The following is a 19411-nucleotide window of genomic DNA, read 5'->3' as shown; positions in this document are numbered from 1 at the left end:
GTTAGAATTATGTCGTTTGTCCTCTTTCCCTGTAAGAGAATATCGAGAAGGCCACTGTGAAACAATCTGTTGTAGAAATGGCTGAATGAATGAGACCGAGGAGAACTTCAATAGACATGCTAACGTGAAAGAGGGTGGAAATTCCAGGGGATCCCTTCCCAACAAAGAAGTACAGGCAACTTAAGATTGTTGAGAGAAAGGGAGAAATAGCCTCTCCCAGGGATGAGCATCCCAACTGGTTATCTAAGATCTGCTCTCTTCCATTTCTCATTACATCTTCATAGGCTCTTTGAGTCCTTGAGTAGACTACAATGGTCATGGCAACTCATCTCTGCTCTCTCTCTTGTGCCAGGCAGCTTGCTTGTGACCATTGCAGTTTGCCACCTCACTGCTTAGTGTACAGAGACACCATAACTTCCCAGGGTCCTGTCTGACTTTTCGAGACAGGTCTTCCTCCAGTGTAGCTGTGACATGCTGTGCTGTGTTTCTTTCTCCCTTGCTGGAGGGAGCCAGAACTGCTGCTCTCCCAGGCCTCTTATTTCTGATGTAGCCCAGTTCCCTCTGCCATAACTGATCCTCATTCGTATCACTCTCCTTTGGGTCAGTTCTCTCTTTCAACTTGAAGTGTGACAAGTAAGACTGCTCCCAGGATGGTACTTGCTGGTCACATGCTTCTCTTTCTTGGTCACTCATCATTAACTTTTGACTTTTGACTCATCTGTAACCTTTGACTGGTCTACTTCTCTGAGCTCCATCCTATGGGACTGACAGACAGACTGGATGATTTTCCTTCTCTTCCAGTCACCTGCCGCCAAAACTTGGAATTAAATCTGTATTCCATAAAGACCCATATCACTAGATCTCAGCCAGAATGGCCATCATTTGGCTTCCCTGTTTTCACATGGAAAGCTCTTTCCTCCTCAAGTTTCAGTCCAGGTCATCTCGCCAGAAGACTGTTCCAGAACCACTGCCAGAGAAGTTTGTTCTACTACCACTGTTCCTTCTTCAACTGGAGGACTCATGTACTGTTAAAAGCTATCTACTGGGCTGGAGAGATGGCTCAGTGGTTAAGAGCACTGACTGCTCTTCCAGAGGTCCTGAGTTCAATTCCCAGCAACCACATGGTGGCTCACAACCATCTGTAATGGCATCTGATGCCCTCTTCTGGTGTGTCTGAAGATAGCTACAATGTACTCACATACATTAAATAAAACTTTAAAAAAAAAAAAAAAAAAGCTATCTACTGAGGCCTGTAGGGCTACATGTGAACACTATTGGGATCAGGAAAAAAATTGTTGATCACTGCTCAAAGAATCTCCTTTAATTAATTGGTTCCTGCTAGTATATTTGTTTAAGAGTTGAGGCCTATGATGAGACACTTCAATTTTGGTTCTCATTGAACATGGCATCTTACTAACTGTATTTGGGTATGAGATGCAGCAGAATTTTCTATCTGCTTACATGAGAACACAGAGAATTCAAGCAGAACCATCAAGTTATTGTTCGTTAGTTTATTTCGTTGGTTTCTTTTGTTTTGTTCTACCTTGGGTGATAGAAGTAATTGGTCCATCACCACTGAACTGAGAACACATGTTCTGTTGGTCTTTGCCTGCTTTTATTTTAAAAATCACCACAAGGAACATAAAGCAGACATGGATTAAAGATTCAGATATAAGATCTAAAACTATAGAACAGAGGAAAACCTAGAGGAACTTCTTCAAGATAAAGCAATGAGCAAGAATTTTATTTTCTTTCTTTCATATTTTTAAATAAAACCCCAAAACATGGGCAAAAAAGAGATACAAAAATATTTTCAATAAAAAATGTTAATATCCAGAATATGTGATGAGTCAGTTTACTAAAAACCAACAACATCAAATAGAAAGAAGACCACAACCAAATGATCCAGTGCAAACTAGTCACTGTCCTTAACAGTGAAGATGAGCTAAAGTAGAGGACACTCGGAGATCACACTGGGTCATGGGTCAGAGGAAGTCTTTTAAAATGCAAAGTGTTTTAATAAAATGTACCCACACTTAAAAACAAAGCAAGCAACAGACCTAAATAGACATTCTAATTAGATACCTTTTCTTATCGATAAATTTTATAATTTAATAATTTCATTCATGGATAGAATGGATTCTATTTACTTTAACCCTTACCTACTCTTCTCTTCTTCCTACCCCTGTCATCCTCTTGCCCTCAACCCCTACTCATCACCATAGGATCCCTTCTCCAAGTTTGGGTCTCTTTGTTTTGTTTTCTGACAGACTGGCTTTAACCAAGGCCATCTATCTGTATGACCATAGGTTTGGAACTGTCCATTGGGTCTTTGTGGGATTGTCACTGGGAACACAGTGGAAACTATACTGATTCCTCCTTCAGAACCCATCAGTATCCAGTAGTCTCCCTGGAAATAGTATGGCCCCAGAACTTCCTCTCTAGTTCATGATCAGCTCTGGACAGGCTCACTCTTGTGTGTAGGCCCATGTAGGCAACCAAAGCTGAGTTCATGTTTGCAATGGTAGTGCCATGCTTTAAAGATAGCATTCCACAGCCCTTCTTTCTGTCTCCCAGTTATATTATTTTCGTTCCCTCTTCTGTGATGCTTCCTGGGCCTTAAAGGGGGTTGTAAAAATGTTCACTTTGTGTCTGTCTCTCAGCTTCTACTTATTCTTAGCACCATGAACAGCCATGAGTCACTTCCTTCACTACAAAGAGACTATTCTTTGGTTGAGGAAGAGAGTAGCAATTGTCTATGAGAATAAACTTAAATATTTAGGCTGTAGTTTGGTGCCTTGTCACTTTAGCTAAGCCATGGGAATCTGTTTCTACCCTAGAGCCTTTGATCTGCAATGTCATGAGGTTTTGACTGGGTTTGTAGCACTGGGCATGCATTTTCTTCTGTGCAGAGGCCCTTTAATCTGATCAGAGATTATTTTGTTGCCCTATGATTGTCCTACCATATTGTGCCAGTGGGCACATCTTGCTTGACAGATGGGCTTTGTAGCTTGTAGGGCTTACAAATGAACAAGATCACTAGTGCCCTATTCCCTCGATAGTCTACACTCCACCAATTAACAATTAACAGTTTCAGAGGAGGACGTGTCCAACTCAGTCTGAGCTGGGTTTTCCTGTCTTTAACCAAGATATGTGGCATCTTTAGGAATAAGGTTATATCATCTGTTTCTGGTGGGCAACCAAGAGTAGAAACAAGAGTGTGTATTGGTTTTGGAGCCTGTGGGGCTTCCCTATAGGATAATCCTGTGGAGGAATCCTAGAATCCAGCACTGTGAATTTTAAACAGTGGTTTCTAGGAGGAACATTGTCTACTCACATGGGAAATCTCACTTGTACTTTTCTATCTGTAGTGAGCTTACAAGGCCTTAGGTTTCCAATTGGTGTTTCATAGTTCCCTCACTTGACTTCAACCTCCCCATTCTTTCTCAGAATACTCATCACTTCAACATTTCTACCCCAGCATTTTCTCTCTGCCTTTATATCATCTGTATTCTACGAACCTGCAGCCCTCAAGGACCCTTCCACGGACCGCTCTCTACTTTACTGGCTTTGACAGATACTCTAGGTTACATTGAAAGCTCTGTAGTGAGGACCCCTGTATAAGAGTGACCATGCAGCACTTGTCACTCTGAGCCCAGGTTACTTTACTCAGATTAATATTTTCCAGTTCTTTTCATTTACCTTTAATTTCATCATTTCATTTTTCTTTACAGCTAATTAGAATTCCACTGGGTATATGTGTCACATATTCATTACTGAGTCATCTATGGATGACGTCTAAGCTGGTCTCTCTTTGTAGCTATTCTAAATAGGGGCATAAAAAATATGGATGTTCAAGCATCTCTGTAGTAGAACATAGAGTTCTTTGGCTATGCTCTGCCATATGGTAGTTCTGTTTGTATTCTTTGGGAGGAATCTTCATATCACTTTTATAATGGATGCATAGGTCTACACCCCCACTAAAAGTGAATAAAAGTCCCCTTTCTCTCCAAACTTATTAGTATCTAATGCCACTTGACTCTTTGATAATAGTCATTCTGGCTAGAGTGAGATGGAACTTTAAAGCAGTTTTAATTTGCATTTCCCTGATGGCCAAGGATGTTGAGCAGTTTTGAAGTATTCATTATCATACATTGATGTATCTTGTTCTGAGCACTCTGCTTGGTGCTAGAATCCATTACTTTTAAGTTTGTGTGTGTGTGTGTGTGTGTGTGTGTGTGTGATTTTTATTTTTTCAGTTCTTCTTATATTCTAGATATTAACTCTCTGTTGGTTGTGTAAGTGGTAGCAAATTTCCCCCATTCTGCAGTCTGCATCTTCACTCAGTTAGCAGTAGCGTCATTTGCTATACAGAATTTAGTGTCGTTATCTGCCACTTGTTGGCCTTATTCAGTGAGATTCCTGAGTGCTATTAGAGATCATCCTTATAGACACCTATATCTTTGTTACAGTGAAAGGGAAGTCCTAGTTTTATTTGACATGAGATGCAGTTTTCCCAACACCATTTGCGAAGAGGCTGTCTTAGGGAACAGTGAAAACCAAGAATATCTGCAGGCAACCCTCAAAGGTTGACTCTTACCATACGCTAGGGAACTGTGAACTATGGTTATCTTTGCGTATGTTTTATGTGTGTGCAAAGTGTCAAAATCTACTTAAAGCAATAATGCTGTACTTCTCCAAAGTCTGACCCCAAGGACAGTGAGTATTTTGGACAGCCAGCTTGTCCTCGAATCACTGTAAGCAAGTGTAAGGATGATGAGCTGATAGAAAATTGTGTATACACATTTTGAGATGCATATTTATTGCATAGAACTCAAATATGAATTTGAGGAGAATTAGGAGGAGGAGTAGGGGAAGGAGGGGGAGGAGGAGGAGAAGGAAGAGGAGGAGGAGAAGGAGGAAGAGGAGAAGGAGGAAGAGGAGAAGGAGGAGGAGGAGAAGGAAGAGGAGGAGGAGAAGGAGGAAGAGGAGAAGGAGGAGGAGGAGAAGGAGGAGGAGGAGGAGGAGGAGGAAGAGGAGAGGAGGAGGAGGAGGAGGAGGAAAGGAGGAAGAAGAGGAGGAGGAGGAGAAGGAGGAGGAAGAGGAGGAGGAAGAGGAAGAGGAAGAGGAGAAGGAGGAGGAGGAGCGAGAGGAGGAGGAGGAGGAGGAAGAGGAGGAGGAGGAGGAGGAGGAGAGATCCCATACTAACAACTTGAAAGCACACCTGAAAGCTCTAGAACAAATAGGAGTAATCAAACCATGAGAAGTAGACAGCAGAAAGTAATCAAACTGAGGACGGAAATCAATAAAATAGAAACAAAGAACAATACAAAGAATCAATGAAAGAATTTGTTCTTTCATAAAATTAACAAAATAAACCTTTATCCCCAATAAGTAAAAGACAAAGGCTATCCAAATTAACAAAATCAGATAAACAATCTAAATAGACCTGTAACCCCTGCTGAAATAGAAGCCATCATTAAAAGTCTCCAAAAATAAAAGTAGAAAAATAAAAAAAAATAAAAAACCAAAAATCCTAGGGCCAGATGGGATTTTTTAGCACAGAATTATACCAGATTTTCAAAGAAGAGTTAATGCCAGACCCAGAAAGACAAATATGGTATTCACATATAAGTGTATATTAACCAGTAAGTAAATAAACAAAGTAAAATTCTGTAGACTCAGAGATGTTAAGTAAAGAAGGGGGTCTGTCTAGGTTAAGGTGTAGGGTTGATGCATGGACATTTCTGGGAAGGGAAAATAGCATATCTTTTATGGGTGTACTTAGGATAGGGTGGGCATAGGAATTGGAGGGATCAAGTGGAAGGGGGATATGAGATGGAGGAAGAGACTGTGGGGAGAGACAGCTGAAATTGGAGGGGCTCTTGTGGGTTGTGGGGAATCATAATGCAGTGGAAACTTCCTTAAATCTATGAAGGTGACCCTAAAGAGGACTCCTAGTAATGGGACACAGAGTATCAACTGGCCATCTCTTGTAAACCTTCATTTGGATCTGGATTGCATTCAATTGAATTATTGGCCAAGGGGGTCCATGGAAATCCCCAAACAACCCAAGCTGATGCTAAGACCAAAAGGGTTGCTCCCCGCCCCCCCAAAAAAAAAACCCTGACAGTGAGACCTCATTGCCAAGGACAATATCTGTACAACTCATTGAACATGGAGAAGTCAAGCTGGTACATACAAGGAGCTTTTACAACCCTATGGTCTAGAGGCAACATAGATTCACTATTGTAAAAGATACTCTCTGCAGGATACCAAAGAAGAAATGTGAACACCTACCCAGCAACAAACTCTTTGACCTACAATCTACCAGGCTTGCAATACACCAGGGAAATGGTTCAGGGTAAACTCAGTCAAGCACTCCTCATTCATCCTGCCCAAATGGTATTTCCAACACCCCAGCAGCAGGGTGAAATGAAGACCCACGATAGCTATCTTTGTATTTTTATGGGACTCCTGATTGAAAACAAGTATGTTTCCAACTCTCTTGCCTGCTCTTGGAACTCTTTGGTTCCTGCTGTGTAGTTATATCCAACATTGATAGGATAATTTTTGCTTCATCTTATTATATTTTATTTGGTCATATTTGGCTTGTTATCCTTAGAAGACTTTTATTTTCTGTGAGAGACAGGGTGTGGACCTAGACCCTGTCTAGGAGAAAGTGGGAGGAAAGAATGGAAGGAAGAGAAAAACTATAGTCAGAATATATTATATGAGAAAAAAATCTATTTTCAATAAAAATGAAAAGCCAACCCTTGCCCTAAACCCTTTGCATATATTATTCTTGTCAACAGTCAGAGCTGTCTGTTAATGGGTAGGAACAACAGGTATCTTTCCTGGTTAAGGATAGTGACAAGCAGAGGTGCTTCGATGCTAACTGTCCTCACAGATTGTGAGTCAGAGTGTGGTGAGGATCTGTTCTTAGGAACTGTGCCACGCTTCTACACAGCACAGGTCAGAAGGAAGGAGAAATGTCCAAGTAACCAGTACTTTGGGCATCCTAAATAAAATTTGTTGTATAAGAGTAAATCATATGTAAAATTTCATTTGTATGTAAATGTATATAAACTGTGGCTACAGCTTTTAGTTATTTTAGTCTTCCACCTGTATAATAAAAATATATTTGAGACTGTTAAAGATCTTTAGTTATTGTAAATACTAACTATGGTTTTTGCTTTTCTTTCTCCTCAGGTTCATTGTTTACTTTAAAGGAACATATTTCCATTATTATTTTGCCATTTTTGACTCTAATTCTGTACTGGGCACAGTTTGGTATTTTAAGTAAGTATTTACATCTAGTTTCATTACTATTTGAGTGATAAAACTGCTATGTAAGGAGCACTAATATGAACTGTCCTGTGTCACCTGCTCTGGGAAAAGTCGTATTTTGATAAATAAGATATACATTGTTTGAATAATAATGGAATAAGAGTGTTTATGAATGATATATTGTCCCTAACATACTGCTACTATTGAATTTGTAAGATGTTTTATAGTATTTTAAAATTCTTTTCAAAGAGAAAGCTGGAAATACTATTTAGACCATCTAAATAGTATTTAGCACAAATACAATTTTATTTGGTGAGCAGATGGTCAGAGGCTGAAATAATAAAAGGCAGAGCCCCACACTCTGGAGCCTGATATCCCTGTTCATTTTCCCAGTTAGCACGTTTTTCCAGATAAAGCCCTATTTGTACTACGTACGATGCAGCTTTGTGGCTCCTGCAGCAGCCGGAGTGGAACTGTGCTTTGTGATATTGCTTTGGATGCCATGTAAAATCCAAATCTCTGGGGGGCAAAAACTGATGCTCTATCTTATTTTTATATGAACAATTAAGAATTTTCATCACAAGCTAATATAGTTTGAATATGAAATGTGGAGCATAGACTCATGTATTTGAACAATGCCCAGTTAAGGCATTTTTTTTGGTAGTTTGAGCTAATTTATTTGGGGTGTGGTGCTTACCTGGACAAAGTCGACTGGAGCTGATGGTCTTTGATGTGCATAATACAACTTCCTCGATAGTCTTTTCTTCCTGATCTGTCTATATGAGAGGAAGTGGCCTCGTGCTCCACTCACAACCCCTGAAAGCTGTTCTGCAGCCATCCTTCCCTAACATAATAGAGTGTTTCCCTGACCATCAGCCAAAATGAATTCTCTCTTGATAAGTTGCTTCTTGTCAGGCATTTGGTCATAGAATTAAGAAAACTACACAAGGTGCTAAGCCATATGCCTTACAGTTGGGGTTTATCCTTAACCATATTTCCATTCAAATTTAGCAAAGGAAAGTTGTTACATTTCTATAGTCCTCAGGTGACAGACTAAACTTTCAAGCTTTTAAACTGTAAGATCTCTTCCTACTCAGTCTGTAAACCCCTGACATAGTCACTGAAGACCAGTAAACACCTATTCAGGTAAGGTGAAAATGGTGCTATTTAAATTTGCTCTGCAGCCTTTAGAGAGCTGTGCACTAGTGAATACTAAATTGTTGGGAAACCCTGCTACTTAAGTGTAGCAATCTACCATGTCCAGATTGCTCCTCTGAGCCTAGTGCAAAATGGAGGACTCGTTTTTCCAATAAGCCTTCCCCTTCTCTGACTCGCACCTTCTACCTGATGAAGGTCACATAGTCCTTGGCAAACCTACAAGTCCTCAGAGACGGCCTTTTCTCCCTCTTCCCCAAACCCAACTCCAGACACATACCACAGGCAAAGGGTGTCTGCTGGATAGTTCATGAAGTTCGTTCCTCGGTATGTCAGGCTGTGTGTCCTTGTGAGACAGAAAAACAAACATGAGATGGCCGGCAGTTTATTTGAAGAGTTTTGCACAATGCACAAAGTCATGGAAATGCTTAGTGGTTTCAGAAATGTCCCCAGATTATGTCTAAATGGACAAAGAGCAGAACACGGCCTGGCCTGACTCTGGCAACTGCCAAGATACCATAGCTCTTACCTCAAAGCCGCAGACACTGTTAGAAGTCATTTTAGAATCTCAGTAAGCTTCTTATTTTAAGCGAAGGGCTGATACGGCCTCAGGCCCTGCTCCACAGTCACTGAAGTTAGGGAACCCTTTCAGTCACATTGGCAGACCTAGGCTTTCAGGGCTGAGTCCTGGGATTCAGACAGGAAATAGCCTTTATTGAGATCATTAAATGATTTTCCAATGCTATGATTTGTTGAGTGAATGACAGAAGATTGTCTATCAAGGTACTACCATTAACAGCATTACATTTTTGTTTATTTTAAATAAAAAATTAAATAATGATAGAACTGATCAGAAGATATTTTCATCTGAGTATGTCATGAATTTGAACATTCTCCTTTCTCTCCTTCCTCCATTGTGTTATTCTTCGTTTAGGGTCATATTTGGAGAGGACGCGCCATCGTGTCAGGGTAGGATGGCTGCAGGAGCAGCTCTCAGCTGCTACATGTGGATACTTTTTCATCCACAGGCTATTTCATTTTTAGTCTCACGTTATATATAAAAGTGATTTTATTTATATATAAATACGAATAAAAACCGTGGTATTTTTCTAAGTCTAACTCATTTAATGTGATGAGCCCCAGTTGTATCTATTTTTCCAAAGATGAGATTGAAATTCTTTTTGCATAGCAAATGAAAGAACTGAGTAAGAAGGCAGGTGACGTAATTGCACTCCTCTTTATGGTTGCATGAGAACTCTTTTGTGTATACGGGCTACATTTCTTTATCCATTCATCTGTTGACTGACACATCAGTGGATTCCGTAACTTGGCCATTGTGAGTAACACTGTGATAAACACACGTGTGCAAGTACTTCTGTGATATGTCGATCTGGACTCCTTCATGTATGTATGCAAGAGAGGTGCAGTTGGGACATGAATACAGGCTGCTACTTGGTGAGGACCCTTCAGCTGATTTCGATCATGGCCGGAATAAGTTATAATCCACCATCACAGATCCTCTATGCCCTCCCAGCTTCCCTTGGTTGTTTTTCTAGTAACAGTCATTCTAACTGGTGTGAAATGGACTCTCCATGTTGACTTCCTCCAAATTCCCCTGCTAATGATGCTGAAAACCTTGCCATATGTTTCTGGTCATTTGTATTTATTTCATCTTTCAAGAACTGTTTAGTTCATTAGCTCAATTATTGATGGGGTGTGTGATTTCTTCCCATTTCATGATTGAATTCTTTATACAGATATGTGGATACCAGTTAGCAAAGTCTCTCTCCCATGCCATGGATGGACTTCTCAGTTGCTTCATTTCCTATGCAAAAGTAATTTTAATTTCACACAATCCCATTTTTTAAAATTCATGGTTTTATTGTCTCAGTCGTTGTTCAGAAAACCCTTGTTCATGCCTATGTCTTGAAATATTCCCTTTGAAAGGTTCCAGAGTTCCAGATTTTACATCAAGGTCTTTAACTCATCTTAATTTTTGTTGTACTTAATGAGAGGTGCAGCTTGAGTTTCATGTTTCTACATGGAGATATCTAGTTTCCCCAGCACCATTTGCTATAGAGCATCTTTTCTCCAATGTATATTTCTGACACCATTGTCAAATATTGTGTGGCTATAGCTGTGTGTTATTATTTCTGGATTCTATGTTCGATCTGATTCATCTACAAGTCAGTTTTATTCCACTGTCATGCTGTTGAAATTAGCATTGTTCTTTCCGGGAAGGATTCTTTTGACCAGAAGTGGTAGTTGTTGTTGTTGCTGCTGCTACTGCTGTTGTTGTTGATGATGATGATGATAATGATGTGGTTGTTTTTTGGTTTTTGGTTTTTTGTTTTGTTTTGTTTTGTTTTGTTTTGTTTGCTTCCTGTGAACTTTTAATTTTTTTATGTATTTTCATGGAAAATATCATTAGAATTTTGGTGAGGATTGCACTGAATCTGTAGATAGCCACTTTCACAATTGATAAATTCTCCTGATACATGAGCATGGTGTTTTTTTCATCATGTAATTTCTATAGTTTCTTTCTTCAATGTTTTACATTTTTCAGTGTAGGGGCATTCAAGTTCCCTTGTTAGGTTTGTTCTTGGGAATTCTTTAAGCAACTGTTTGTGGGTTTGTTTTTCTGATTGATTTTTTTCATCAGTTGGGTATTTATTGGTATATATGAAGGTTGCTGATTTTTATATGTTGGTCTTTCATTTTGCCATTTTGTGAAAAGTGTTTATTTGCTCTAAATGTATTCTATAAGATGGAGTCTATCATACATACAGGATCACACTATCTGCAGATAGCGACAATTTCTTTCTTTTTGATCTGAATCCTTTTAGTTCCTTTATCTTTTCTTTTGCTTTAGCTAAGACTTTCAGAACTACATCTAATACTTCATGAATAAATAGAGCTCACACTTTATACAAGATAAGAGTGGAAAAAGTAGCCACCTCTTGTTTCTGATGCTATTGGAGATGCTTTGAGTTCTATAGTTCATGTGATGCTGGATATATGCTAAACACCCAATAGACTTTCTTATGATGAATTATGTTTAGTTTTGTTCTGTCTTTTTTCATGAAGGGATGTTGGTCTTTCTCAAAGAATTTTCTGAATCTATTGATATGCTCATGTGATTTAGTCCTTGATTCTGTGATTGATTTGAGCATATTAAATCATACTTGTATTGCTGGAGATTTGGTCACCGTGAATAATCTTCTTTGATGCTGTTGAATTTGTTTTGCTACTATATTATTGAGATACTGGTGGCCTACATTTGTGTCTTTATCTGGTTTTGGCATCAGAATAAAACTGGTTCCATAAATTGTGTTTAGTGTGTCCTTCCCTTTCTATTTATTCAAATAAAGTGAAAAGCATTGATCTTATTTCTTTAAAGATTGGTTAAACTTTAAGAGGGAATACAGGTAGGCCTTGGAGTTTCAGTTGAGAAAAATTTTTTCTCTATATATAAGCCCAGCTAGCAAAATACTCACTATGTAAACCAGACTCTTCTTGAACTCAAAGATCCTCTGCCTCTCCCTCTGGATGCCTGAATTTAAAGGTGCACACAACCATAATTGATTAGTTACAGATCCATTTGGGTTGTTTATAACATATCTTTAAACCTTTTCCCTTTATCATTAGTTTTCATTTACATCTTCTTGATTTAATTTTAATAGGTCATGTAAGTCTAGCAATGTATCCATTTCTTTGATGCTTTACAATTCTTTGAATTATAAATTTTCTTTTCTCTTTTTTTCACATTCTACCTTCAAAGTGCACTTGGGAATTTCATTGGAATCTGTTTTAATGTTCCTCTTTCATCTCTAATTTTATTACTTTGGCACTTCTCGCTTTCTTTTTATTAGTTTGACCAAGGTTGTATCAATTTGTTAAATCTTTCAAGACTGGCTATTTGGTCCAATGACTTGTTTTGTATTGCATTCCATTTTTTTATTCCATTCATTTCTTTCCATCTTATAATTTGGATTTAGCTTGTTACTGTTTTCCTAACACCCCCAGGTCAGTCGTTAATTGTTTGCATTTCTCTCACTTTAAGACTTTTATAGCTACAAAGCTCCTTCTTAGACTGGGTTTGTTTGTATTCTAGATGTTCTGTTGGGTTGCACTTTCATTATCAGTCATTTCTAAGAACTTTTTAAATTTCCCTATTTACTCAGTAGCCAATACATTGTTCAATTCTGTATTATTCTGTCTCCATGTGTTTCTACATCTTCTCTAATTTTTCTCACTGATTGCCACACCCACTCCAGTAGAGTCTACGTGACGTGAAGCTCTTATGTTTCGTTTCTATCCAGAACAGAGGCCTGTGCCTAGAATGGCTTGGCCTCCTGGAGGTCCTGGCAGTCTTCCTACAAAAAGATGATGACCAGGGTCTATGCTTGCGGTGGAGGTGCCTTCTGTGTTCTAGCCTTGGTGATCTTAGCAACTTTAAGCCTGTCAGCAATATCTGATTTTAAGAATATAGCAGTGTGGGAAGACGGTCATGTACCTTTAGATGTCTCAGGAACTGAGAGTTCAGAGATGGAAACGTCTCACACCATCATGATCCTGATAAACTCAATGGCTGCGATGAATTCAGCTGCTGTATCCATTAGTTCCCAGTAAATAGGAGAGAAATTAATTGCAGCTACTAAGAACATGACTGTTCCAGAAAAGCCTTTCCCCCTTTTGGGAAAGTTTTGTTTACCATGATTCAGAATAGTAGTGACTCTTTTAGAAAGACCATGGATAAGTTCCAACAAGGTGAACAAACTTATCAAGAGTTAACTAAAAGGAAAGGAAAAATTAACATTGAGCAGGAAATGAAAGAAATTATAGAATGGTCACAAAAGTTTCCTTATTATTCTGAGGGGCCATAAACATAGAGTTTAAACTTTATTAAAACAAAGGTAAACGATGAATGCATACCTGGTGCCCACAAGTCTGGCAATATAACTGCAGTCTTCTAAACTATTGTCTGCGGCTGAGAACTGTTTCATAGACTGTATGTTCAGCTTTCCTCCTTGCAAGGGACATTTGGTGGGGTGATGACTAAGAGCTGGATGACTGCCAATTATGCTGTACCTGTTCTAACTGCTTAAATCTACGCCAAGAAGTAAAGCTTTTTGCAGCAGCACACACCTTAAGTTTGTGTCTGTCTGTCTCGCCGAATCCGTTCTCTACCTGAAATCCAAGCCTTGGTCCCTCTGCTGACACACTCCCCTGGGTGGTCTGCGGCAGCTGATGATTTCTAGTTCTACTACACTGTGATCAGAGAGATTATAAGAAATTCAATTTCTTTTATTTGCCAAGACTTGCTTTGTGACCTAAAATATGGTTTGTTTTTATAAGAGCATTTCTTGAGCTTCTGAGAACCATCAGTATTCTAGAGGCTTTGGTTAGAATATTCTGTAAATGTCTGATAAAGTGATCTATAGTGTCATTTAAGTATGATGTTGCTTTGATGGTATTTGTTAGTTGATGGCCAGTCTACTGATGAACTGGAGTACTGTCATCACCCACTATGATCTCTGCTTCCACTTTCTAGCAGAATTTGCTCTATGAATCTGAGCATGCTGATATTTAGAATTGTAGTATTTCTTTGATGAGTCGTGCCCTTAATCAATACAAATTTGTCTTCTTTATTACTTTTGACTATTTTGGACTTAGAGTCTACTGTCAAATGTTAGTGTAGATAAATGTGATTTAATTTGTTTGGCTTACTACTTGTGTTTTTTGCATTGGAACTTCTACAGCTTAAATTACAATTTACAATAAAACAACATATAGCTTTTCAGTATTGAGGTATTTGCAATGTTCAAAGGGAGCTTGGTCCTACCAGGATTGAGTTTGTTCCCTCAGTTAGTATCCAGACTCTTGGGGCACTATAAGTAGTCTCTAGCACCACTTTGGAAGTAGAATATTAATTTCTGAATCAACTATAATTTTTAAGACACCCTCTATGAAACACAGTATTAGTGGACTTAAGACAATTGATCCTTCAACTCCAATAACTTTTAGAGAATAAAGGAACAGAACAGTAAGCACATATGCTAGGATATTATTCCCAGATGCAAGGCAGGACAGAAAATAATAGTCTGGGTAGAACTGAGAATTTTTATAAAAATAGCAGTAAAATTTGATGAGGAGAAAGTTAATAGGAAAGTATGGTAGTTTGCTTTCTATCACTGGAACAGATCAGTCAGTATCCTTAACTTTGTGACATCTTTAAATCCTCCTTCATAAATGTCAATATTTCTGTATGTTCTCTAACTGCCTCCTTTTTACCGTGAGCATCCCTTGCCTTGTCAAGTTTTTCATCCGCTTTCAAAATTATGGGTCAAATGTGGGTCCCCTTTTGTGCCGACCTAGGACAGTAATATCTACTCCCCTCATGTCCAAGTCCAGAACTTGTACTCAACAGAAAAAAATATTCTATTGGAATTGATCCATAATCAATGAGTTCAGAGTCAGCTATATTTTTACAACTTTGTTTTTAAAAGTTAATACGGGTCACCTTACATAATATCATATCAGAATCAATCAAGAAAAAAATTCATCTAGAAAAAATTACTGGTGTGTTCTAGTAATCCACAAACTTTTTCTGTATTGATTTTTATAGTTTTAGCTTAGTGGCTTGAATATGGTTTAAATTTGTTGCCCAAAGGCTGTGGATTAGAGGCTTAGTCATTGGAGTGTTAGAGGATCCATTAAGGGTGGTAGAACCCTTAAATGATGGTAATATTTTTAAGTGATGGGACCTAGAAGAGTTTTATGGTCCACTGGAGGTACAACCTTCAGAAGATTAGTAAATACAATAATAAAACATTTTCAGGTGGCTGGATCATACTGAAACATAGATTTCTTTTAAATCATGGTTATTGTGCAGTTTGGTGGATTTGATTCATTCAATCTATTCATTTTATTAGAATAAAAGTCAAAGAAAACTGAAATTTTAAGTATTTCCCTCTAATCACCATCACCCACTGAATACCAAAAAGGAGACATTTGTGTGTGGTGAAATTATCAATGGCATTTCACTCAAACACCCTGTAGTTCTCAGTTCCTCTGCCTCTCAGCCTCACCTTAGGTGGTCTTTAATGGTGTGTGTGTGTGTAAATTAATACAAAATGTCCAATAAAGAGGAAAAGAGTGTGTCATTAAGCCTGTTGTCTCAGGGAAAATACAGACACAAAAGGATGCAGACACACGAGGATGAGCCTGTTTTGGGAGCTATGATTTCTGTGATTAATCCTCTTGAACCCTGGGCATGTAATTTCATTTAATATCTTGGCTATAAGTCCTTGGCATTTTCTTCCATCAGAATTTGACCAACATGTGATTTGCTCAATATTTAGTGTTTATTTTCAAAACAAATTTCCTAAATGTATAGATTTTTTACTCATTTCATACTGTGTGGGGCTTGGTTCCTTTTTTCTTATGTTGCTAGTTAACTAGTTACTGTCTATCAGTTTTGTGCACTTCGCTACTGTGTGGTCAGTCTGGAATCACTTTGCTTGTCAGGGAATACTAACAATATTTAAGAGTGACATATAATGGGTAATATTACTGTGTGGAATCTAGATATTCCTCTCAAAGTTCTATCGTAATAATGTACAGACCTACCAGCACATTGAAAGACTGACACGGGAACTTAAAAATGCCCTAATTAAGAAAATTGTTATAACTTGCTCTGTAAAATAAATTAGAACTAAGTGCCACCCCCATACTCACATGCTATACATGCATGTTGTCATGGTCCTACCTATCAATTATTTATAAATGGTGTGAGTATGAGTTTTATTTAAGTGTCACATGGAGTTGTCATTTTGTCTTTGCACTTTATATGCTATGGCGATACCTTAGTTTCTGATTAAGTTTATGTAATTATTTCTCTCTTTTTTTAAGTACAAAAATATAAATCCAACCCTGTAAACAGGAAAACTATTATTTTATTTGCTACTGGACTATTGATCACCATCGTTGTCATTACTGGAGCCAGCCTTTTGATCCCAGGTAAGACGCACAGATACTGGGCTGTAGTGTTGGGGCTGATGTGAGGAGATCTCGAAAGGGAGTGTACTGATTCCTACAGTTGTTGGGCCGACTGCAGCACACGACGTGGTCTCAAAGAACAGAAAATACCTCATTGATCTGGACCCCACCCCTATGCATGAAACTCTGGTGTTCTCTGCCTGGGGAAGACGGTGCTATTCTATTTCCTGCCTCTTGTAACTTCCAGTGTTTGCAGGCAAAGTCTGGCTTCCTTAGCCTGGGGCAGAGTAGCTCCCATATCTGCCTTTCCATCTTCTCCCTTTTCCCGTTCTCCGTATGTCCGCCTCCGTGTTTGTGTGTTGGCGATGCCATTGAAATTAAAAATACTTGTTTAACGCAGCTTAGGATCTTCATTCTAAACCCTTAATCATATCATCGTCATGTAATCACATAGGTTTAGGGGACAGGAAGGTGAGAATGTAAGGGGATCACCATTCAATCCACTGTGGGGACAGAGTGCTCTGGCTAAGATGTGGAAATGGGCATGGACCCGGAGCTCTATCTGAAGTGATCATTGCAGCTGAGAGCTGGAAGTGAGAGTGGGAAATAGAGGCAGGGAGAAGATGAGAAGGAAAAGTCAAATCCCGGGGCTCTCCGTGGCAGCAGACCATAGCGTTCCACTGCCGCCACTGCCATCTCTTAGGAAAACAAATCTTGGAGCTCACATGGCAGACCATAATGCACCACTGCTGTCTCTTAGGGACACTGCAGCACAGGAGGATGTTAGGAACGGATTTGGTAACTATGTTTGCATTCAGGCCTGGTGAGGGCCTGAAGAGCTGAAGAAATCAGGAGAGGACGGGAAAGAGCAGTAAATTTGGCTTGGGGGGCACAGACTGAATACTGAGAATGGGTGGATGGTTGAAGGTGAGGGCAACTGGAATTACGTAAGGCAGTTAAAGAGTTAAAGCCAAAGGAAGGTTTTCATGTGAGGAAACTGAAGTGATTGAAAAAACATTGAGTCACTGTAAATTTGGAAGAAAAATATTTTCAACATTTCATAGTTTATGAGTGCAGTATTCAGGGCAATGAATTTAATAAATTCAGTACATTAACTTTGCAAGCAGTGGAAACACAGAGAAATAAATTTCTGTTTATTAACAGGTGGCTTTGCAAAAAGGAAAGGCTATGGGTTCGCTTTCCTCACTACTCCTTCAGTGATACCTGTATTTCTCCAGTACCATAAGTTTAAGCCAGGTAAGCATTTGCTGTTCCAATGATTTTTAAATACCTTTGCATTTCAAAGACAGCGTTTTGGGGAAAACCTTTTTTTCTTTTTCTTTTATTTTTATTTCTTTTCTTTTATTTTAATTTTAGCTAATTTTTCTCAACCCTTCTTCAGTTCCTCCTTTCCCTGCCTCCATATCCCCACAAAGTTTCTGTCACAACTTCTTGTCTTTTTGTTTTTAAAATTGATAGCCAACTAAATCCACTTAAGTGCTAAGCCATATGTGCATGAATGTGAAGTCACCCCCTGGGGCATTGGGAACCCACCATAGCCTCAAAAGAATCATTCTCCCTCGGTGTGGCAGTATCCAGTCACTCCTTAGTAAGCCGGATCCTAGATTACACCTCCACTGTCTAGTCCAGGGCTCTGACTCTCCTGATCGTATCTTCTCCTGGTCTTGCCCAGGTAACCAGAGTGACTGGGAGCTTAGGAAAGTGATAGCCATGTCATGTCCAGTAGGCAGCAACTCACAGTGATCTTTCCTGTCATCAGCCTCCGACATGGCTTCCAACGCTTCCAAAATGTTCTATGGCCCTAGTTGTTTATTGTTGGTAGGTGATAAAGATGACCCAGTAGGGCTGAGAACCCTCATTCTCACCTGACTGTTTCTCCCTGCAGGAAAGAAACTTTCTGACTGAGGGAGGGAGCAGCCCAGATGCATTGGGTATAAAATCTTCCAAAGGCAATTTGACAATTAGTAAAATAACAATTACAGGTTCTACCCTAAGACCTGCGAACACCCCAGCAACGTTTTTTGTTGTTGTTGTTTTGGGGTTTTTTTTTTGGTTTTTTTTTTGTTGTTGTTTGTTTTGGGGGGGTTGTTTGTTTTGTTCTTTTTGGGTTTTTTTCTCCAGGATTGTTATACCAAGCATGAGATGTCCTCCTGTTGAGCAAATCTCACACTCTATAGCAGAAATGCCACTAATGTACCAAGAAGTACATCCTACCAGGCAAGGCTGCTATTATAGCATGCAGGGTCTATACTGGGGAAAATCACTGATGGCTTCTGTACCCTAGAAACATGCATAGCACCTTTGGAAACTGTGAAAAGTAGCCAGCAGAGGGGAAGTTTCCCATTTGTTTTAATAATGATGTTCATAAAATTGGCTTATTGAAAATATTTTCCATGCTATTCTTAATGACATCTCCCCATAAGGATGAATTCCAGTGTCATCTTAGATCTTCGATGTATTTTTATTTTGTTTTTTAAAAATGTGATTTTTTTTAAATATATGCAACTAAGAACCATTTTTGAACCAGTTTTTCAGAGTTTGAGATATTTGAATGAACTGTTCTGTTTGAACAGCCATACTCAGGAAAGACAACATCCAATATGCTCCAAAATGGGAAAATTTTGACTACCAGACCTCAAGTTTTTGTGATAGGAATATTTGGCCTGCGATACCTCAAGATTACCTTTACATTCTGAAGTATATTATAGTATAGTCATAAACATATTTCAAGAGGCATAAACATATGCCTCTGCATTAACAAGACTATTTCCATAGGATGAGGTTACAAATCAAGAACACTGAACACAATTGTGTGTGTGTGTGTCTTTTTGTTGTTGTTGTTGTTGTTGGAAACCTTAACACAAATCTTAAGAAGAAAGTATGTGTATCAAAGTATGAATTAGTATTTTCTTTACATGTTAACCACTTGCATATTTTGTTATTG

Source organism: Rattus rattus, chromosome 4, assembly GCF_011064425.1.
Source record: "Rattus rattus isolate New Zealand chromosome 4, Rrattus_CSIRO_v1, whole genome shotgun sequence".
Lineage (NCBI taxonomy): Eukaryota > Metazoa > Chordata > Mammalia > Rodentia > Muridae > Rattus > Rattus rattus.
The sequence above is the reverse complement of the archived record's forward strand: the minus strand, read 5'-3'. Positions refer to the sequence as shown.